This window comes from Acinonyx jubatus, chromosome A1 (genome assembly GCF_027475565.1).
Source record: "Acinonyx jubatus isolate Ajub_Pintada_27869175 chromosome A1, VMU_Ajub_asm_v1.0, whole genome shotgun sequence".
Lineage (NCBI taxonomy): Eukaryota > Metazoa > Chordata > Mammalia > Carnivora > Felidae > Acinonyx > Acinonyx jubatus.
Genome location: NC_069380.1, coordinates 48,037,493 through 48,061,747, shown reverse-complemented (window position 1 = coordinate 48,061,747; position 24,255 = coordinate 48,037,493). Strand labels below are relative to the sequence as shown.

The window sequence follows — 24,255 nt, the reverse complement described above, 5'->3', positions numbered from 1 at the left end:
CCTACTTAAAGCACAAAGAAAACAGACTTGCTCCTTTTTCCAAGCACAGAGTTCTGTGTGTAGAGAACTTGTCTCCATCCCCCTCATTCCCTGACAGGCTAATCGCACCCTGAAGTAGTCAACATTCTCTCTCAGTGCAGGACTTCTCCCGTGTATGCACCCATTGATGTATTTTTTAATTGGCTTATAATTGACATAAAACTCTGTATCAGTGTCAGGTGTACAACATCATGATTTAGTATTTGTCTATATTGTGAAATGATAATGTCTCATTAATATCTATCACCGTACATGGTTACAATTTTCTTTCTCTTTTGTGTTGAGAACTTATAAGATCTAGTCTCTTGGCAATTTCAAATATACATTACAGTTTTATTAACTATAGTCATTATGCTGTACATTACACTCCCAGGACTTATTTATTTTATAACTGGAAGTTTGTGCATCAATATATTTATTGGTTTCATATTCATTTGGTCGTAACTATCTTTGGCTTACGCTCTCCTAATGGCTTTTCACTCTTCTCTCCAAACTTCCCTCAGTAACTCTGACCTATGTGTCTCAAATGTGTCACATTCCTGAGCCCCCAATTGAGCTCCAGCAAGGCTATTGAGGTTAAAAAGTTTGGAGATCACTGACTGACCTGATTACCAAAGAGAGTACTTAAAATTGTAGCACAGGGCAGAACAGCCATACTCCAACCCCCCCACCACCCCCCGCCCAGCCTCAGGAAGCCTCTCCATGATGCAGCCAAGCAGAGTGAACTTCCAAAAAATGTCTATTGATTCCATCTATTTAATCAGGGAATCGCTGAAGAACCTCTCCTTATGATATTCATATACAAAAACTTCTCCCAGGAAACCATCAAGTATTTTCCAATGAAGTGCCCTTCAAAAGAACAACAGACAACAAAATTTTTAAAAAGTATTTCCTATGTATTTATATAAAAAAACAAACAACCTACTCATCAGAATTTTCAGGTTCCATATGTCTTCCTCAAATACAATTATAGTTGATGAAAACCAAATTTAACAAGTACGAAAGCTTGTTATTTTTCCAGCTCTCACCTACTGTGTTCAAGTTCCTCCCACCCACCCCAACCTCCATCCAGCCTTCCTTGGACCAAGCTGTTTGGGGACATCCCTGAGAAGCCTTATGATCCAGACACACTCATGACTTCCACTGGGCCTAGCTCTACTCTCTCTTTCTACATACCTTTATGTGTGTGTGTGTGTGTGTGTGAGAGAGAGAGAGAGAGAGAGAGACAGAGAGAGAGAGAGAGAGATGATTCTGCTTTCAAAGCCTTTATTGTGTAGTAGAAACATAAGACTTGACATTTACTTAACTATCAAATATTTGCTCTTCACTATGCTAGGTTATTTACATCCATTATATCACTTAATCTTTGTAGCTTTCTCAATAAAATACATATTATTATTCTTCCCACTTTAGGAATAAAAAATTTAAAACAGAGACAGAGAGAAGCTAAATAACTTGCAGAATCACATACCAAGTGTCAGAGAGTGGTTTTGTCTTGAACACAAGTTTGTCTGGGTTTTCTCAAACAACCCACTTGCCCACCACCATTTCCCATCTTTCCATTTCATCTCCTGGCACCCTTACTCTACCAATCCTTCAGCCTCTCCGAAACTGGCAATCCATTGCTCCCACCACTTCATCACACACACATAAACACACACACACACACACACACACACACACACACCCCTCATTTTTTTCCCTCCTTACCCAGCTTAAAATCCACAGTCACTCATCATAAACACTTGTTGGCACACACCTCCACTCCCGCTCTGGTCTGCTCCCTTTGCATACTCTCTTGGTGAAAGCCCAACCCTGATTGAACCCAATGCTGCACCTCTTCTATCTGCTCCCTGCCATCTGCTAATGGCTAGAGAGACACACACGAGAAGAGGACTGGTCTCTGGTGAGACATAGGCCAGCCCTTAATGGTGAGCAGATTGTTGTCACCTGCGTTTAGAGGACCGGCTAGAACATAAAACTGAATGAATGAAGTAAGTGCTCGAAGTTCCCGAGTGCTTCCCAAGAGGAAGCCTGCTTTATACGTAGGTTAGGAATCACTGCTTGAAATGTATTAATTGAGAAAGCTATTTCTCCTAGTTTCCTTAAGCCATCTTTGCTTTTCCTAGTAACACCTAAGCCTTACTTTTAGAAACTTTGTCCCCACCTTTGTTGAATTAACAAAAAGAGAAACTCACATGGCTGTTCCAGAAGTATAAACAGTCTATATGTTGGCCAGCAGTGTTGCATACAAATGTCATCAGAGGAACCCTGGCTGACTGACTCCAAGTATCCTAACAGCAAGAGCATTTTCACCTTTAGCCTGTCAGGCTCAAAAACCTAATGTTTTCAGGGCACTAAGAGCAAATGCAAGTTCTCAGTGTAAACTCACAGCAACCAACTGGGCAAACAGATGCATAAAACCAGAATCAAACTACGAATAGACCTATCACAAAGTCTCCAATATTGGAATTGGTACAACCCTTTTCCTACCCTCTATTGGAAGCCAAATCATAAGCAGAAGTTTGCCTGGTGAGTTTATAACAAAGAAGTTGCCTTAATTGAATATATAAGAGCATTAGTTTAAGGTAGCCTGGGGTATCCAGTGCCACCATACTAATAATAGCTTTGCCAATGAGACTGGAAGCCTGAACCTCGGTTGGCCCCCACTTCTCCCTCCTTGGCACAGTGCTTGGACGAACACTTGTCAATATTGGCCTTTGTGATCTTCCTCCCATAATAATGAAAATACCTTTCTTTAATAACGTCAAGTCTGTCTGGTTACTATTAAGTTTTGCAGATCTGAAAACTATTCTGTTTAAGGTAACTTGACATAACTCTACTTTTTATTCAATACTTCATAGGTAAATTCTGAGTTCAGTGACTATGACATATATACAGATTCCTAGGGAATCCCTCTCTGCAGCCTCACAGGACGTCAGTGGGAAATTCCAGAATAAGTGAGAGGAAAGCATGATCTAAGTTCTATTTGGGGAGATAAGAAAAATCAGGAAGATACTTACGGTATTTCATCTCCCTTCTTCACCTGCGTACAGGGCTGGTACATCTTGATATGTGCCAGAAAATTGATTACAGTGGAAAATTCAACTCATGATAGAACACATCCCCCCAAATCTCCTACGTGTCTGATATTTTTTTCAAAGAGTTATCATTACAGTGAAACGCTACTATTTAATCCATCTCATCTCTGTGCGCCAGAAAATCTGTAAAATCTGTAGCAACAAGGAAACTATGTGATGTTGTCTCTTCAATTCTAAACAATCTAAACTGTCTTCGTCATCAAGAGCATTTGTGATATTCATTCTATGGCAGTATAATAAGCAAGATATCAAAGATATTGTTTTCTCTGCTTTGTCTTCTCTGCACGCTCAATTTATTTTCTTTTAAATCTGGTCAAAAGAATGTAGCTTGCTGCCTCCAAACTCGTTATTAGTACAATAAGATAATGTTCACAGAATGCAATAACTGTAGATGGAATTCAAACTACGGATGGCTATATTAAGATCATATTTTTTGACTGAAAGAGCCTTTTTTACAATTAATTACAGAATACCAGTTAATTCCTCTGAGCATTTAGGTTTTTTACCATCAGTAATTAACTCCTCTGACCTTCCCTCATCTTTTTAACACTGCGAACCACTGTCATTAGCATCATGTGAGATGCGCTTTCTCCTCCTCGCCCCACACAGATGCAAATCTCAGCGACGGCACCGTGGCACCGAAATGTAGACGTGCACAAACTCGTCTGAGACCCCGCTCCCGTCGGAGGCTTCCTGCACACAAACTCTGAGTTCTGATGCAAAATGCCACCAAGGTGATCTTCACCATCTGCCCAGCATTTCTGGGGAGGCATCACAGGCACATGTTGGAAGGAGGATGAGTCGATGTCTCCCTCACATTGGTCTGTGCTATTTTTTCCGCCCACCAAGCCAGTAAGCTGCACAAATCTCTGGCAAGAAGCCACTTCCAGTTTTCTGCGAAGCCGAGAGAGTGGTTCCCCTATATTTTAAAAAGGCAAATGCTTCCTTACCAAACCTAATCATTACTTAGAGAACGAGAGCAAAGTATCAAGCCCACTGCTTTTTTATGCCTGAAGAACCAGCCCGGGCTGCATTCTAAATGTTCCAGAGGACAGAAGAGTCGTGTACAAAATGGCTGGCTCTCCTCCAGGGGAACCACCCACCTTCTGACACTCTGAGTACAAGAATGTGCTATTTCTACTCCCTCCTGGAACCCCCAAGTGGAATGCGACCCAACCCTAGCACCAGGTGGCTCTCCTTGAAAAGTACACAGTTGTCATCCATTTAAAGCAGCATGCGTCCACTTGTAACAGAAGCAGATCTGAAAATGTTGACTATTTCCATTAACATCTGTGACTGGAGTTCCAGGGCTGATGTTGCAGTGTGGGTATTGAAGAAGGCGGGCTAGACGTGGTGAGGAAGCAGGAGGATTAGGACACAGACACAGAACGGTATTTGGGAATGAGAACTCCAAGAGCAAGGAAAGAAGTTCCAAAGGGAGGTGAAGAAGTACCAGAAATAACCCTTCCGTGTAGAAGTGTCCAGGGGAAAGTTACTGAAAATTCCCTTTGCAATGGATCTGAGGTAGTTGATTTATTTTTCCATTGATACATTAATATACAGTTGTTGTTTTTTTAAAAAAATTCCTCATTGGTCTCACATTTAATTTGATCTACTGAACATCAAGTTGCTGCCCACTCTTATTTCCGAAAGATAATTTGTATTCCACTTCTTTCTTTAAAAAACTGTATTGAGTGCTCTTTGTGAAACACTTTACTATATGCCATGGTAGATGCAAGATTAATAAATATGGGGTTTTTTTTTAATTTTTTAATGTTTATTTTTGTGAGAGAGACAGAGAGCATCCGGGGGAGGGGCAGAGAGAGAGACACACACACACAGAATCTGAAGCAGACCCCAGGCTCTGAGCTATCAGAACAGAGCCCTAGCAGGGGCTCGAATTCACAAATCGTGAGATACTGACCTGAGCCAAAGTGGGATGCTTAACCAACTGAGCCACCCAGGTGCCCCTAGAGGCAAGATTAATGAAACACTAGAAGTTTTATTGATATGACAAGATCATTAAAATGTGGTAAGAATGCTCAGCCAGGAATGAGAAAATACAACAAGGTTCTTAGGGCAATCATTTGCTATTTTTAAGCTGTGACTTCTTAATTTATCAAATAAGAACATATATTAGGAGGTCTCTAAGTTTGGATACAATGTTAACATTTCTTCATAGATCTTGCTTTTTTTCTTCCTCACTACCTCTTCTTCTTTAGGGACCTCTTTTTTTCTTTGTTGCAACACTTTCTTCTTAGAATTCCTTATTTCTTCCCTAGGCAATTTTATCTATTCCCATTGTTTTAATTTCCACTTATAGACTTACGATTCCCAGATGTAAATAGATAGGCAATGGGGGGAGGGCAGGGGGAGTGGAGGGAGGGAGAGAAGGCAAGCATACTTATCCCCTGGTCTCCAAACCTGGTATTCAGCTTTCTATTGAGTGTCTCCACCCATATATCCCCAATTCAACTCAAACTTCCTTGTGCAGAATTGAAAATCTTCTGTTTATATGCCTATCTCAATAAATAATAATGTTATCTACTCAAATACCAAGTCCAAAAATGGAATTTTCCTCAATAGTTTGTATCACCATCGAAGTGGTACCCTGAACAGCCCATTCTCCCTCTTCCATCCTCACACCTCCAATCCATCTTCCAGGCCACCATCAGACCTTTCCAGACCCCAGTGATATTAATTCATTCCTTGTCTAAATTTAAAACAGTTAACTGCGAGTTTGTTGCTGCCACTGCCTCCTTCAAATCCACCAGTGGTTACTCATCCTCAAGTGTGCTTCTTAATCTGGAATACACATTCCCCAGGAGTCCTGGCAGTGTGCCAGGAGAATTGAAAACCCCAGCATAATATCCTCCTTGAAATTCAATTTTACTTGATGGCAAGAACTTTCAAATATTATTTTAGTATCAAAACTAATAGGCAAATACACAGTAGAATACAAAAATATGAAAGGAGACTTCAAATAAATTTTTCACTTATCATGGCCCTTCTTCAGGCAATGTACCCAAACCCATGGGGGTGGGGTGTGCAAAATATTCTTCTTCCTTCTTTGCAATACTTTGGAATAGACAAAAATGTTTGAGAAGGACTGTGAATGTAGAATAGAACCAAGACTTATTATATAGCCTTGGCAATTCTCTGTCATCTAGTCCACATGTATTGCTTCAGTGGCCTCTTCTTCTTCCCTTCTCCCCTCCCCCAGGAGCTCCAACCATAGCAAGTTCCCTTTGTCTCAACATACTGTGTTGTTTTGTGTACAAAGATATGAGTTAGACAAGGATATGGAATGGGGCGAACCGTGAGTAATTTGTGACGGTGTAAGCCTAGAGAACCTGGTTGAGAGTAGAAAGAACAGAGTTTGGGAAAAGATTGGAAAAATTGGGGCCAGCTTGTGAAGAACATTGTCTCCCACAGTAAGACTTAATATTGTAGGAAATTGGGAGCCCTTAAATGTTTTAAGTAGAGCAGTGACAGGATCATCTGTCTTGTAGAAATAAAAGCTCTAAGCTGATTTACGATATCTCCGGTGGTAACACAGTGGGTCAAAACCTGGGGTGGAGACTCTGGGCAGTGGTCCAGGTGAAAGATGACATTGTTAACAATCACTGAAGAGTTGACCCATGGAAATGCGACATGGTTTACTATGGGGTTTGAGGTTAAGAAACAAAACATTCAGCCACAGCAGGAACTGTGATAATGATTCATTTGGTCATCCTGTAGTAGATGTTTTAAGTAGCCATATTCGTGAAAGCACATTCAGTTTTTCTAACTCCAACATATAGAAATTAAAAACAACGAGACATTATTTCAACACACTGGGTTTACCAGTTTCAAGCCTCTTTAGCATCACATGGAGATTCTGTTCCCATTGACTGGAATGCCCACGTCACCTCAGACCCTATTCCAGTGGTGGAACCTTAGTTATGTTTCAAAATCCAGACCAGAAGCTACCTCCTTAAGGAATGCTTTGTCACTGCCACCTCACCGCAGGTGCATCGGGAGGCCCTGTCTCTGTGTGCTCCCGAGTTCTGTGTCCACATGGCCCCGACAGCCTCATCCCGCTGTAATATAATTATGTTTCTGCGTGTTCATCTCCCACTTGAGACTGTGAGCTCCTTGAGAATGAGGCCACAACTTCTTTCCCTTTGTATCACCAGCAGCCTGCCCAATGCCTGCCACATATTAGATAATCAAAAGGTTATTGGCTGTGTACATCGAAGAATTAGAACTCATAAAGAAACCTGCCTCACTACTTTGTTACACTTCGTACATACACATGTATGCCAAAGAAAATGCAAGGACGTGTAAGCTTATTTCAAAAACAAATGCCTATATTACAAGGCTAAATGTACCTGCTGTAAAATCTGTTCAACTAATACAGATTTCCTACATGTTGTGATGTCACTAACAAACATTTTATATTTGATGGAAATTTAAGTGGCAATCATGCAAATGTGAAATTTTAAGGTTTTGCGTTTAATTCTCCAATAACATTCTGAGAAGAGGGCAGAAGAGTTCTTAATATTCCTTTTTAGAGATTCAGTGGCTGAGATTCAAAGTGGATATGTGGCTATCCACATCTCACTTCTTACCCTCTATTAAGATGCTTACATATATGCTATTAGGAAATTTTAAGTAAAAACAAAATGTCAAAAGATAATTACATTTAAGAAGATGAAGATAAGTTTGCCTGATTTATTTCCTCTACTTTCATGGATGTATATTATCTGCTCCAAAGGAGAGAAATATTCCCATGAAAAGGATAACTTTTTGGTTATAAAAAAGTTAATGTAAATAGAAGTAAGTTATTATTAATAGATCAAGATCTTACCACATTTCTCTTTACTACTTATATGTATATATACACATACATACTATTCACATATACATATGTGTATACGTATATATGGTGAGAGGGAGCGCAATCCATTACAACAGATATGTATATTTTAGTCAAAGATATTTTCCAGCTAGTTTCCTCTTTAATCTCTCTGCTGGCTTTTGTAATAGGGGCAACTGAGATACTATATCACTTCAAGTCATAAATCTAAGTCATGACTACTAAACTTTTAAAATTAAAATAGGGAAATTAGAAAATGAATTATAACCTTTATTTAATACTTGCTATGCAGAAACCTGAGATAAACTCTTAAATGTGTTGTCTCATTTAATACAAACAATGTTCCCTGGTTTTCCTTACTAGCACCAACTGCAAATAGCCACATGCACTTTGTGACATAAATTTAGTACCTTACTGATTTAGAGCAAGTATCAAATCAAGAAGAATGAAAGGTCAATTTTTGCTTTAATTGACAGGACTAAAACATCTTTTATGACCCTCAAAATTCTGAGATGCATCTGCCTTCCTGAGTTTGATTAACACTCACGGTGTCTCATTTAAAGTTGGGGATGAAATGACCATGGAGTCTGTTTTGGTTTCCTGTGTCTGTACTGTATTATGTCACATTTTAAACAATGTGTAAAATTTTTTTAAACATTGTGTAAAAAACAGTTTTGTGTTGATGTGGGTCCAATTTTCAGAAGTTAGAAAACCTCAAATACAGACAGCACGCTCTTCTTAGAATGTAAGGTAAATTTCTCAAAAATATTTATTAAACACCTTTTAGAATGAGACCATTATTTAGGGATGTGGGGCCTGAGAGACTATGAAGACATAATACGAACAATCTAGTTCAATCTAGTTCAAGCAGTAGTATGTGAAGGAATAAACTAGGAAGATAAGTAGCAGAAACTGAGACTGCCACGTAGATACGTAACACAATCAGTTACAAAGAATCATAAAAGTCTACTTGACCACCATTATCACTTTGGAACAAGAAAAGCTGTCCAGAATGTATTGCAATTCCATCTTAATCTTCTGTACACTTTGGGAAGGTGGACTTTTCCTGTCACTGTTGTCATCATTGTTTTCTGCTCTTTAACAAGCCGTTCTCTAGGAAGCACATAAAAATCAACTCTGACTCCCTCCTCCTTCCCACACTGCCCCACAACCGCTTCCAATGTTAGCACTGGTCTGAAGGAATATAATTATTTACAAAGTAGAGAAAATCTGTTTTGGTTACTTCCGTATCTTGTCACACTATGAGTTCATCTACTGAACACAGCTTCTAGAATTTTAACTTCACTACTTTATATTATCAATTCAGACAGAAATTAAACTTCTTTTGAATATCTGATTTTAGTAAGTTAGATGTTTCCTGCCAATGTTTCTCTAGACTCTACCAGACCTAATTTAATAATGAAAACACGAACAAAATCAGATTTCCTAGATGGAAAACCACTTTCGTTTACAGATTTAAATTTTTGGTGGAGATTATTTATAAGCATATAATAATCACTCCTGTTGCCCAGGTTCTATATTAAATGATGTGTACTCTAAAGATGGTATGCAGAAAGTAGACTTTGGAGAATTCTGCCTGGATTCTGCCAGGATCCTCCTGGCTGCCAAACTTCCATGTCTACCTTGGAGTTTCCTGTAAAGTCAGATTTTTGCCTTTACCAAAGATGTTCCCCAAAATGACATGTATTGTAAAACCACATGTTAGGGTAGACAAGCCTGGGGACCTCCAAACTTGCATGTGAAATATGGCATAACAGGAAGAACATACTGTTTGGAGGAAGAAGGATGAATTCAAGCCCAAGCCCCTAATCTCACTGCCATTGTGATTTTGGGCACATCCCTTAACTTTTCTGGGTTTCGAGGTACACATCTGCTTACCTTTTAGGTGATGGGCTTGTTTATCAAATAAAATGATGTGAAGTTACAAACAAAATGAGTTACAGATATTCAAGAGTTTACGGGAAGACGTGGCAGTGCCTGGGTGGGTCAGTCGGTTAAGCATCTGACTTTGGCTCAGGTCATGATGTCATGGTTCACGAGTTTGAGCCCCACATCGAGCTCTGTGATGTCAGCACAGAGCCTGCTTCAGATCTTCTGTCTCACTGTCCCTCTGCCCATCCCCTGTTGTTTGTCCTCTCTCTCTCTATCAAAATAAATAAGCTTTTTTAAAAGAGAGAGAGAGAGAGAGGGAGAAAAAGGATGTGGCAATGATTGCCATATTTCTTCTTTATCTTTTTTCTCTTAGTTTCTAATCACTCAGCAAAATATTTTTGGAGAGTCTGCTAAGTTCCAATGAAAAGCATTAGAGATTCACAGATAAAGTGATATGGTCCCTGCCCTGAAGTAGTAACAAAGTGACACGATCTGACTTTGGTTTATAAGGATCATTCTGGCTACTGTGCTGACAATGCATGATACAGATGTAGAGGCAGAAGCAGACAGCTGGTTTATAGACCATTGTATCATTTCAGGCAAATAATGGTGGCGTCTGGGATGAGGGCTGTAGCAGTAGAAGTAGTGAGAATTCAACCGAGACAGGGACTGGTAACCAAGTCTGGAATTTATAACACGAAGAGAATTGGTGTCTTTGTGGCAGAAGCAAAGTTCAATCAAAGCATGGGGACTAAGAGAGAGTTACATACAATAAAATAAAACTTTCATAGAATATATTGTAAAGATTAGGAGGGAAGTCAACAGGAGAAGGAAGAGTATGCAGGGGCAAAGCACCAGCTTTGGAGAGGCTTGCTTTGAGGACAGTGGCATAAATACACAAAATGTCTATGAGATTGGATCAAAGGGGTGTCTCAGAATGGAACTCATCTGAGTCCTGTAGGGGAGAGAATCTTCTGTCTTTACCATTAATGCAAAAACAGCTGCTACCCATTTGCCTAGGTGACTAAGATAAACATAGTGGAACTGAAGAGGTCTGAGCTGGAGCAAAAGAATCCTCACCCCTGAATACAGTTTTCACCAGGTATTTGAGAAAGGGGTAGAGAATATACAAGTATTCCTATTAATGATTGAGTACCTACTATATATCTGCCACATTTAACCCTCACAACGAACACCTAAAAGATAGATTTTATCATCCCATTCTCAAGATGAGGAAAATAACGCACAGAGGCATTAAAGATCACTCACCTACCCATCTTCACACCATCAGAAGTGACAAAACAGACTCAGCTCTCCCTCTCTTTCCATAATGCTACGCAGGGTCACGGAGACGCATCTCTTTTCAGAGCGTGAAAGATTGGGATTACTTGGAAACATAACATCAGGAAGGGCAGGGATAGACAGGACTAAAATAGACGGTTTAAGAAACAGGACTGGACTGGAGTTGGTAATGTTCTCCACTCCTCCACCGCCATTGTTGTAGCTCCCTCAGGTTCAGCCACTGGTTGTTAGCGGCTTACAAACTGCTCTCAGGGACCTATGAGAAAATTGCCAAGTAACAGTTACTTTCAGGTTTGGAATCCAAAGAAGTTACTATTTTAGATGACTAAGTGTTGGTAAGAGTGAATAATTTTCTTTAATTAGGACTGTCATCATAGGCTCTCCCCTCTTCCAAATTCTCACCCTTTCAAGTCCGACAGGAATAAAATTAAAAAAAAAAAAAAATCCGGCGGCCATGTATCACCTTCACCAGTACTTCTTGACTTTTCCAAACAGCTGTGCACACCATGGGGCTCAGGGCAACACAGAATTATTGCCTAGCACAGATTGGACCTGTGAACCCTGGATATTTAAAACCATGAATAATGAATCCAGACTCAGAGGACTTTGAGAAGGTATTCTTCTGACTGCTTATGGACATACTGCTCATTATATATTTTTACCTTGGTTCAAAGCTTTCCTTCCTGAAGGCTGTCCCCCTCACAATTTCACATAAAGGTGATGTAATTTTGATGATAAGCTCCAAGAATCAAGATACCAGAAATATGGCAGTGTGAGTTTTGCTCCGTGCACACCTCCATCCCAACCAGCAACTCTAAAGGTGCTTATTTGTTTCCTTGTTTGTTTTGTTTTAAAAGATGCTCCGCGTGATTACACATTTTAGCACGTAATTTCTGGAACATAATGATCTACTGTCTTTGACTTTGAATTACTTCATGTACCAAGGATTCTTAATATTTGATGATTGAGATTCAAATGGTATTAAAGCTATTCACTACGTGTGGAGCACCAGTGTTTGGTTTTCTTCATTTTTCTTTTGGCCAATTTAATGAAGACCATGAAAATTGATTAAAAAAAACCAACATAATATTTACATTGAAAAAGTAAACTATGGGCACAAATAAACTAAGAAACAAGTATTCTTGGGTGTTAATTATCAAATGTCCAGATTTGGGAGGACAGTTCTGATTTCTAATACTCTGTGCCATTGTTTCCATTTCGGTCATATCAGACTGTTACTATATACATTCTAGTTTTGAATGCAGATAATATAGACATTGTAGCATAAGTAAAAGAGACACAGATCTGGAATCAGACAAGTTAAATTCTCAGGCTCTGCTGCTGATTTCTATGTGACCTTGCAAAGGGGACTTAACATTCCTAAGCTTAATATTTCCTTATCCATGAGGTGATACATTTGTCTAGATGACCTCCAAAATCTCATTCTATTCTAAAATCTTATCTATATGTAATACTTTATGGGAAAATACTACACAGATACTATTTCAAAGATTAAAGAAATGTAACCCATTATTTTAGAACATAACATGTCCAGCTTTTACTGGTTTGCTTTTCCAAAATATATGATTTCCATTCCAGTCCAATTTGTGACTCTTTTTCAAGTTAAGTCTGGAATTGTTTCTGCGATGTAATATAGTTTCAGAATTTTCAACATACAGTGCACAAAGTATGATGAAATGCTCTACAACAAAATGTATAAAAGAAAGATAATATTCCTCAGACATGGATAGTTATGAATCTCATCCAAGTAGACAGGTAAAATAAACTTAGGGAGAAGAAAACTGACATTTAAAATTGGTAGAGATACAAGCATTTCTGCAGCAATAACATCTTATCCTTTCACAGCAATCTGTCTCCTTTTCTTTCTTCCAAACACATGAAAAAAGGCATTTCAAGTTACTGATTAACTTCAACATGCTGATCTTTGATTCTGTCTAAGGTCCATGAAAATTGACTAGATTTCCTTCTATCAGAGAGGAAAACTAAAAATGTTAACACATTTTTTAAAAGCTTAGATTCTCTATTATTCCGATATATCAACCCAAGTCTTATTTGGTTGAACTATGTTTTTATTTGTTCCTATTCCCAAAGAAACTAGAAACTTCTAAGGGGTTATTTTCCTAAATATGAAACTATATGTTATGATCTGAATGAACTAAATTTTCATGGGTTATCCTCCTTCTCTTGATATTTTCCACTGTGGAATGAGAGGGCCAGGCTTGTGGAGGGTTGATTCCATAGCCACTGAGGTTCTTATCTATTGTTGGCCTTGGCAATGGATGGAGATAAAGGGAAAAAACTAAGCAGGGAGTCACTTTGGCTAAAAAAAATAATAAAATACAAAACAAAATCCTTTGGTCAGGAAATCAAAATGAATATACCAAGTGAAAATGAGTTATCATATATGCCCTTACAAGGTGAAAGAAACAAAAATATGAGGTATAGGAAATATCTATTATTATCATACAACTACTGTGTAAGAGGCAGCATGGCTGCCCTTACATGAACAAGGCAGCCCTTTTCTCAACAGTTTATGTGATATAAATCACAAGCACTAATTTAAGGAATAATGCAGTTTAGTGCTATGATAAAGGTCCCACACTCTGTGGAGAGGACAGGTTGCTGGTATTGGAGCCATCCTTGAGATTAAGAGGATCATGACAGATATGAATAGGAAGAAGGAACAAAAGCACCTATGAAGAGAAGCCATGAAGAGAGGCATGTTTGAGGAAAGGCAATTGATGCTATTCTATGTAGGAGGTGTGGGAAAGGAAAGAGGTAAAGAAAGAGTACCACTGAAAAGGCAGGGCTTTATGTTATATGTAATGGGAAGGGGCTTGAAAGATTGTTGAGCAAAATGTGGGTGAGACATGATTAGACCAGTACTCAGTTAGGATAAATAGCTTGAGAGCAACATGCAGAAAGCCTTGGGAAAGACAGAAGGCAAGGAGATCTGGTAGGAGGCTGTTTCACTGGGGTCATGAGTACATTGGAAAATAAACAAATGCCCATTATTCCTTCCCAGTCTTTACCAGCCCAGGAAAAAAGTGAGTTTTGTATATGTCAGATATGACATCAGATACAAAATATTTAGGAACAAAAGTTAGAGTCCCTTCCTCAATCTAGCTGGGAAGCTATGGGTTGACTTGTTTTTTGTTTATTGTTTTTGTTTAGGCCCTGGCTTTTAGCATGATCAATTGCTAATGATTCATAGAATGCAATTCCTTATCTTTTGCCCAGCAGAGACTCATAGTTCTAACTAATAGACATGTCCACATGGGTGTTCCACAAACTTTTTGAAGGGACAGACACATCCAAGTTCAAACTCCCCTTCATCTCTGCTAGCCTACTTTTCCTACTGTCTTTCATGATTCTCTCAGTTTTCCTAGCCAAAAATTCCAAAGATACGTACTATTTACTTTTCACTCTGTATCTAAACAATTAGAAAGTCCTGCCAATTCTTGCTTGGAAACTTCTCATGAGACTTTGCCCTTCTCTCCTTTCCAAGCCACCGTCTTTCCTTGCTTAGATCTGCATCGGCTCTCATCTGGATGATTATCTTGGTTTTCTATCTGATGTTACTTCAGTCTGCTTCTCAAGGCTGTCCTCCATACAGCTCCCAAAGGTATCTTCCTTTTTAAAAAATCTATTACCATCATTCACCTGCTTCAAATTCCACATATTTACATAAGCGTGAAAAACAAAACTCAAGCTCCTGAGTTTGGCGTGAAAGGACATTTTAAATGTGACCAAAATACAACTGTTTGCACCAGCTATTACATGTACTCCAAGCTCTAGCCACGTTGAACATCACCATCTTTGATGAATTGCCGTAAGAGATTATCTTTCCGTGGCCACTGCACATGCTATTTGCTCTGCTTCAAATGTCACCCTTTTTTTCTAAGCTGGGACACCTTTTCATCCTTCAAGAACCACATCAAAAAAATCAGTTTTTCTTCCCTAACACTGCCCTAGGAAATTAGTTTCTCCCTTTATCCAAGGTACATTGTTTCTACCTCTATTCTTGCATTTGTTCCCACTCTATTGTAACTTTGCCTGTTTATATGTCAGAGCTCTTCAAATAGACAACAAAATTCTCAAGCGTATGGGCTAGATTTCATTGCCTTTCTATCTCCCATGTCTCAGATTAGCCTGGTAAGTGGCACATGTTCAATAAACGTTTGTAGAATGAATGACTGATTATCTCTGTCACTGTTGAATACTGTACAAATAAGTAATTACCTGTTAGGAATAATCACAATGTAGACCAGGACTTCACACAATGCACAATAGAGAAGAGAGAGGAAGTAAATCTCATGGAGATTTAGAGATTAATCCGCAAGGAATGTTTTAAAGAAAACAACTATATCCTTGTTAGCAACATGGCTTTGACAGCAAAAAATCAACTAACGTGCTTTGGGTAGTGTGAATTCAAGACTTTGGTTGTGGAGAAGAAATTAAGGATACTTATTCTATCCCTGGGTGTCTCCTTTGTAGACGTGGTAATTGAAGCTTTGGAACAGGATAGAGATATCAAGGGATCAGGTGTAGGGAGAGAAGAGTACATACATAATCCATGTTGACATTCAAATTCTTTCTGGAGATGCCACAGTCAAAACATTTCTGTTTCTGAATATGGTTGTAGTGCTGTGTTTTAGTTTCTGCTTAATTCTGTTATGTTGTGTCATTGATATGCTCTAATTTGTATGCAATCAAGGAGAAAGCCATTTAAGAGTAAGAATGCTTTCAGCTGATTAAAAGCCCCAGTTTTTCTGGGTATTTTGTTCAAATAAAAGATAAAGTTGGAGGCAGTATCAAAATGCTCTGCCTTCCCTGTTTTATGTGCTTCTCTTCTTTTCCCATTCACTTGAGCATGTAATAATCCATATTCCAATTACCTGCCAATTCTTGCAGTGGTTTTCCTGATAAAGTTCAACTGACATCTTGGCATGCTTGGTAAAATTACAACAATATTCATCTTAAATTCAACATGTTCCTCATAATATTTATTCATTATGCTATTTATAAAGAACTGGTTTTATGATAGTTTTAGAGAAAAAAAAATGCCAGAATCACAAAAAGGCAAAGCACTTCTACTCTAGCAGAGCTTTTTATGCCTTGTGTTCCCAATTATCTAACACAGATTTAAAACAGTCAGTTCCATGCAAGTTATATGCTCCAAAGTACTATGGACCTTACGTATAATGAAACTTGGGAAGAGCTCAAATGCTAGGGAAATGGAAGAAAGAACATTTTCTTTTCTCTTAATCTCCATTATTTAGCATCAGTTAATCACATTGTGTCATATGATAGGTTGGTTGATTGATTAGCTTACTTCCCATAAAGTTAGAAGATCCTGAATTTTATAGATCTCATTAGCCCCATGATTAGAAATCTTGGGATCAAAGATTCTGGGGCCTAGAAACATATTTGTGTTGTTCCTTCCTTTATTCTCAGTAGGTAGCCCAGGCCTGCAATTGATTCTTTTTTTAATGAATAAACAGTCAAACCTCTTTTATGTTTCTGTAGAAAATCAGTAGAAATGTTGATTATGTTCTCCTGTTCATCAAGTCATTAGTACATATACATTCTAAATTATTGGGAATTGCACCAAGTTGATTGAGAGTATTTACAGGATACCACACCTATGAGGTATGCCTTATGTAGGGTGAAAGGACAAAGTAACTGGAGAAGATTTTGCTTCTTGGGGAAAATATACAAGAAGAGGGACAGATAGGAAGGGTGGCTAATTTTTAGCTTCTCATTACATAAGGTCCTCTCTCTGGTAAAATAAATGGGTTTGCCTAAGAGACAAGACACTTTAAGTTTGGTATTGTCTACTCCACAGGTGGTAAACATGGGAAAGCTGAAACAAGAGAAATGCATGGGTATGTGGGTGTACATAATACAGAATTGGTGACTGCTGTTCAAACCCATGTGGTTATGGATGCCCACAAAAAACTCATACCCAGCTGGATGGATCCATTATAGTCATGGCAGCAACATAGAGGCAAAATTCCAGAGCTGAAAGGAAAGCAGAGAAAACGAAACTGAAACTAACCTATTTTGGAATATCTTGGTATTGATGTCGCTTGGCATTGATTGCCTCACCCAAAAGTGGTGGGAAATAACTGCCCCAAGCTTTTTGGACCATAAAGGAGTCTGTCTTCCATTTCGATCCCACTCAGGTCAGGTATCTGAGAAAGCTTTACTGGATCCCAGAAACAGTTCAGTGTCAGGATCTTTAGCCCTTAACATGGCAGAGTGTCCCTTACCATCATTTGGAAACTGTCTTGTTGTATTAGGGAAAGCTGGAGGAGTTCCCAACAAACTCCAGAGTAAATGTATAAAAAAACCTATTAACTATGCCTAGATACATAAGTTGTCACAGGAGCCTAAAGAATTAGGGAGTAGTTCTCGGTAGATTTTGATAGTTCTACCCATAAACTTCCATATATTATTTGCAGCATGTGTGGTTCCATCAACTGCATACAAAGTAATGCTTTATAATGGAAGAACCCAAGTGTATATTGTTTAAATTATAATGTAGAGAACTGAGCTATTTACAACACTTTTGTTCCCTCATAAAAATAAGTCAACCCTCCTCCTCTTCCAACAGGAACACCCTAGCCAACCAAATTATACCACTTTAAAATTTGCAAAGCACCACAAAAAAAAAAAAAAAAAAAGATCCAGATGTTTTCAGAAAGAAAAAGGGTGGGGTAATAAGTGCTCATGTCCTTCTTTTCTTGGATTATTCGATTCAAAGCACTTTTTTGTTTATTAAATCAACTAGTGTTCACAGTTTCTGTTCTAATTCTATTTTAGAATTTCTAATTCTTACCCAGAATGCTATTTCTAAAAAAGGAATTCACTTTTATTCGATTCAATAGTTGACTTTTATTCTACTATTGTTGAGTTCCTAGTCTGTGCCAGGCACTGTGCTAGATTCTGGGATTATTTTAAGGCACAAGACCAACGTGATCACTGTTCTCATGACACAACTTAATTTCCTTTTTAGTTTGTTTCAATAGATTTTACCTCTTGTTCAAAATTTACACATTATTTTTTTAGCCAATCAAATTTCCTATTGAAGTGAATGTCACATCCCTCCAAGTTCATCTTAAAATTTAATGCACTTGTAACAAAAATTCTAATCTGACTGCTTCATAATTGCCAATTGATTATAAAGCTCCTTTGGAAGAATAACTGCTGGCAACTAACTAGGCTATGTTGAGAAGGTGGCGAAGTGGGAATAGAATTGCCCTGAAGATGTCAAAATACAACACAAAGTTCCAAGAGGCAAAGGAGTGTGGTCATAGTGCAGGCCCTGATGACTAGACAGTATATAGGAATTAAGATTCCACAAACAGACTCGTGTACTTTTTAAAAAGATAGTGGAATTCAGATGTTTTCTCCTTCCCGTGAAACTTGTCAAAAGATCTAAAATTTAAAACCATAAGCTATTAAAAAAAAAGCCTGAAAATACAGAAAAATTTGTTCCAAATCCAAAGAGAATGCCAAAAGTTAACTTTGCTGTCCTCCAAAGTATAAATTTCTCTGAAATAAAATTAGAGTACCCCAAGAGGCTAACCAACATTTTTTCTCTCTTTATGATAACTGCAATGGAATCATAGGCGGGGAAAGGGAGAATGTGAGGGTCAAATTCTACACTTCAGTGGTAGGGGAGAGTAATTGGAATACCTCTGTAGATACTTGTATTTATTATCCATCCCTAACACTGGAGAATAGCTTTTAGATGTGGTAAGGTAACAGGGAGAAAGGGAAGCAGCAAGCAGAATTTATTGAACAGAGATGAGTCACCAAATAAGTGACCTGTGATCTATATAGGGCTGCACTGTGGACCTTATTGACCTGTGTGATCAGCCCATCCCAAGATGTGAGTTCCTAAAGCTAAGTGGTGATGGGCCCCCCACACAGAGTAAACTCTGGGCAGAAATTCTGAAACAACAAACCCAAATGGGCACTACCAGTTTCCCAAGATCATGCTTCCCTGACTTAATAGTATCAACAGGTAAAACTTCCTTTTTTCAAGCTTAATATTGACCCAATTCAAATATAGAACCAAGTCATATAAATGAAGCCTAGCAACCTGTTACAAAATGGAATGTAAGTGTTGTAAACCATGTAATATAAAAATAATATAAGAAACAAAAAATAGAGGAATGTGTAAGATGTGTAAGGAGGCATAATTGTACTAATTTCTTCATCTTTATGTTCAAGAATTAGTGATGCCCTCTAAGATTTAAATATCAAAGAACTTGGATTTAAGTAAATTATTAGAGTCATAGAAGTAACATTAAAGGAAACTGATGTAACTACGCTAAACATAAAGCATACCATGGAGCATGATGTTTTTATAATTACAACATCCTATTAGTTTCAGTTGTACGTCATAGTGATTTGATATTTTTATACATTACAAAATGATCCCCACAATAAGTCTAGTTACCATCAGTCACCATACAAATTAGTGCAATATTAGGGACGCCTGGGTGGCTCAGTCGGGTAAGTGTCCATCTCTTGTTTTCTGCTCAGATTCATGATCTCCCAGTTCTTGAGTTTGGGCCCCCCATGGGGTTCTCTGCTGTCAGCGCAGAGCCTGCTTTGGATCCTCTGTTCCCCTCTTTCTCTACCCCTCCCCTGCTTGCTCTCTCTCTCAAAAATAAACATTAAAAATTATTATAGTATTATTGGCTATATTCCCTACGCTGTATATTATATCCCACGTGTCACTTATTTTATAACTGGAAGTTTGTACCTCTTAATCCCCTTCACCTAATTTCACCCACCCCCAAACCCCCTCCCCACTCTGGTAACTAAGTTTGTTTCCTGTATCTGTGAATTGGTTTCTCCTCTGTTTTGTTTGTTTGTTTGTTTTTTTAGATTCCACATATTAGCAAAAGCATGCAGTATTTATCTTTTCCTGCTTGACTTATTTCACTTATCATAATACCCTCTAGGTCCATCCATGTTTTCACAAATAGCAAGATTTCATTTTTGATGGCTGAGTAATATGCCATTGTATATATAGATGACATCTTTATCCACTCATCTACCAATGGACACTTAGGTTGCTTCCATACTATGCCCATTATAAATAATGCTGCAATGAATATAGGGTCATATATTTCTTCGAATTAGTGTTTTCATTTTCTTCAGATAAACTCCCAGAAGTGGAATTGCTGGATTGTTTGGTGGTTCTATTTTGAATTTTTTGAGGAAACTCCATTCTTTTTTCCACAGTGGCTATACCAGTTTACATTCCCATCAACAGTGTATGAAGGTTCCCTTTTCTCCACTTCCTTGCCAACACTTGTTATTTTTTTGTCTTTTTGATAATATCAATCTGACAGGTGTGAGGTGATGTCTCATTGTGGTTTTGATTTGCATTTTTCTGATGATTAGTGCTGTTGAGCATCTCTTCATGTGTCTATTGGCCATCTGTATGTCTTCTTTGGAAAAATGCCCATTCAATTTCTCTGTCAATTCTTTAATTGGGTTGTTTTAAAATTTTTTTTATATTAAGTTGTGTAAGTTATTTATATATTTTGAGTATCAACCCCTTATTGGATGTATGATTCTTAACTATCTTCTCCCATTCATGAGGCTGCCTTTTCATTTTGTTGATGGCTTCATTTGCTGTGAAAAGTCTTTTTAGTTGGGTGTAAGCCCATTTGTTTATTTTACCTTTTGTTGCCTTTGCTTGAGAAGACTAATTAAAAATATATATATATGCTGCTAAGACTAGTGTCAAAGAGCTTACTGCTTATGCTTTCTTCTAGGAGTTTTACGGTTTCAGGTCTTATTTCATTTAAGGCTTTAATCCATTTTTTACATTTTTGTATATGGTATGAGGTGGTGGTCCAGTATCATCCTTTTGCATGTGACTGTCCAGTTTTCTGAGCACCATTTATTGAAGAGACTGTCTTTTCTCCATCATATATATTTTACCTCCTTTGTCATAGATGAATCGACATGTATGTGTAGGTCTATTTCAGTGTGTCTGTTTTTGTGTCATCCATACTGTTTGGTGACTATAGTTTTATAATTTAGTTTAAAATCAGGAAGCATGATACCTCCAGCTTTGTTCTTGTTTCTCAAGATTGCTTGGGCTATTCGGGGTCTTTTGTAGCTCCATACAAATTTTAGGATTGTTTGTTCTAGTTCTGTGAAAAGTACTATTGGTATTTTGATGGGATTGCATTGACTCTGTCGATTGCTTTGGGTAGTGTGGACATTTTAACAATATTGATTTTTCCAATCCATGGGCACAGTATATCTTTCCATTTATTTGTGTCATCTTTAATTTCTTTTATCAATATCTTATAGTTTTCAGAGTATGGGTCTTTTACCTCCTTGGTTAAATTTATTCCTATAGTGTCATGTCATCTGCAAATAGTGACAGATTTACTTCTTCCTTTCCAATTTGGATGCCTTTATTATTTATTTATTCATTCATTCATTCATTCATTCATTCATTCATTCGTTTTTTGCCTAATTGCTATGGCTAGGAGAACAGCATGTTTTATATGATCCAGCATATATTAAAATTATGTCCTTATTTGTTACAAGTTTACAGATCCAGAAGGAGAGCATACATATAGTTATTACTCCTGGGGTATGGAAGGGAGAGAAAATGTTCACATTTTCTATTTTATTTACATTCTTTCCCATCATCATTTTCCTTTGGAAAAACAAAAAAATAAGAACTTTTTAGGAGTATTGCATATTTATCGAGGCCTTTCCTCTAAAAAGTACATTTATGCAGCTAACACCATGCAAATAGCATCATGATGTTTTAGTTCAGACTTGTTAGCTCAGTTGGGTAGACCATGCTGTTAATGAAGCCTACCCTGAAGTTTTGTTTCCTGTCTTGGTCAATTAGCTCTGCACAGAGGAAAAGTGGCTCTTTTGTGCATTATCTGTTAGCCCCAGGAGCCAGGCTTTCAAGTCTTTACCTGAGTTTCATGGCAAGAGACACTGTGTGGATGTTGCAGAGCATAGAAAATGGAAAAAAAAAAAACCAAAAAACAAAAAACAAAAAACCCTCAAACCATGTGAAGCCAAAGGGTGGAGGCAGTTAATGTCACTTTCACCTAAGAAGAATGACTCATATCTTATTCTCTTTGAAATGTCTACCTTTGATATTCCCAGACCACCACATTTCTGAGGTTACAATAAGTCAAATCAAAACAATACTACATTAAGTAAGAAACTCTTATTTTTTTAGCACTCGCTTTCCATTTGCCTTTATTGCTTTCTTCCACTTTCTCTTCTTCAGAGGATTTCTCTTTTTTTCCCATATTCATTCTCATAACAAATGACCTCAAGAAATAGAGGCTGACCCAGCCACTATGTATTGCCTCACAAAGGAATTCTGATTATTTCGGTTACAGTGAGGAACACCAATTGCTTAGGGATTCTAGTCTGACAATTTTTCAGGCCCACAGTTTTACCCCTTAACTTTGCAGCAAGTAAAGCCTGGTAACATTTTTTGGAGGCTTGTCTAATATGGAGCCTACCATCTAAGCCCACAGCTTCATTACAATCTGCATAGATCAGTGTCAATTTATAACCAGAATCATGGAAGGAATTTGAGCAGCTTGTTGGATTATTTATGTTGAGTATATGGAAGAGTTGGGGTTGTACATTCCAACATATCATTGTGAATGATGTACTAGGTAAAATTCTAAACAAGTCACTTAGAATCCTGGGTATTGGTTTTCTCACTGGAAAGAACACCTAGTATATGGGTACACTGTAATGAGAAACAAGATCTTATAGTATCCCCCGTGTTTCTTTTACAACATGTTTTCAGCTTTTCTGTCATCAACTAATAATTTTTCAGTTGTCTTTGTTTTAGAGAAGGCATTTTACACATTGATAATAGCAGTAGTGTTTCTAGGGCAACTTTTCCTCAAAAAAAAAAAAAATTCAATTTTCTAACACTTAATACTTGGATACCAAGAAAAGAAAAATAAAGTTCTCAGGAATTTATGGCTTAGATTTTAGAAATCCCTGGATATTTCTTAAATATTCTCTCCTAGGAAATATGGAAGAGATATGTATGATGAATAAAATAATTCTCAAGATATTTTTTCAGATAATCTGGCCATTAACTAGATAATTAATATAAAACCATAAGTTTCCACAGAAAACCACTTCAGATACAAAAGAGCTATGAGGGAATTCATTGTCAATCAATTATATTTATTTTTAAAGCTCTTCTTCCTGTCAATAGTGGTTAAGATCACATGCTACAGAGGATTTTAATTTGGGTAGACATACATTCTGGTTTCTGGAAGAGTCCTGGTTGGCTTAAGCTGTGTAACTATTGATAGCATCCCTTTTCATTTTCCAAAGTTTGAAAGGATTATATAATCACTGTTTTAATAGGTTGATAACTCCTTTTCACATCTTTCTCTTCATTATGTCTCTTGATATATATACCTCTCTGAGGAAAGTACAAATACATGAAGAATGCAAACACTATCCTTATGCACCCTGCTCCTTCACCCAAGGCATCTGCTAATCTCAGGGTTGCCACCCAAATCTCGGGGTTGCCATTCACATCATAATCTGTTTGGACAGTGGCTCCCCACTCTTTTTCTTGTAACTATCCTGTAAGGGGAAACATGTGTTTACATGGATTCAACTAAATTAAATAACCCTTAGGTCTGTCTCTTTCTTCTTTCTCATACGTGCCGCGCCCAAGCCCTCAACTCAATCTCACACGAACAGTTTTTATCTCTTTGTAACTAGTCTCATTTCGCAAAAGAAAAATCCTTCTCAAATATCATGCTGTTGGTAGAATCTGGTGTCACATGAAAAAGTCTGGGGGTTTGTACTTGGCTATTTTTTATTCTAATGTTCAGGGTAACTGGTGCAATACTACTTGAAAAGAGTGAAAAGAATTGTTTCTGTGAAAACACATGTAAATGTTTTAAAAGACTAGATAATTGCTGAAAGTAATACTGTTGAAGTAAGTGTGGGCAAGATAACTAAAATACGAGT

General features: G+C 37.8%; 1 long non-coding RNA gene across 2 annotated transcripts in view; it reads right to left on the bottom strand.

Moving 5' to 3' along the window:
- Nucleotides 1-739: 739 nt before the first annotated feature.
- The window catches only part of LOC113601056 (uncharacterized), a 39,507-nt gene continuing 15,991 nt past the window's right edge, over nucleotides 740-24,255 (bottom strand). For both annotated transcript variants that reach the window (XR_008295962.1, XR_003422197.2), the window contains 2 exons: nucleotides 17,186-17,241; nucleotides 740-11,452 (listed from right to left, as the gene is read on the bottom strand). This is a non-coding gene — a long non-coding RNA (uncharacterized LOC113601056). The remainder of the gene's footprint in view (nucleotides 11,453-17,185; nucleotides 17,242-24,255) is intronic.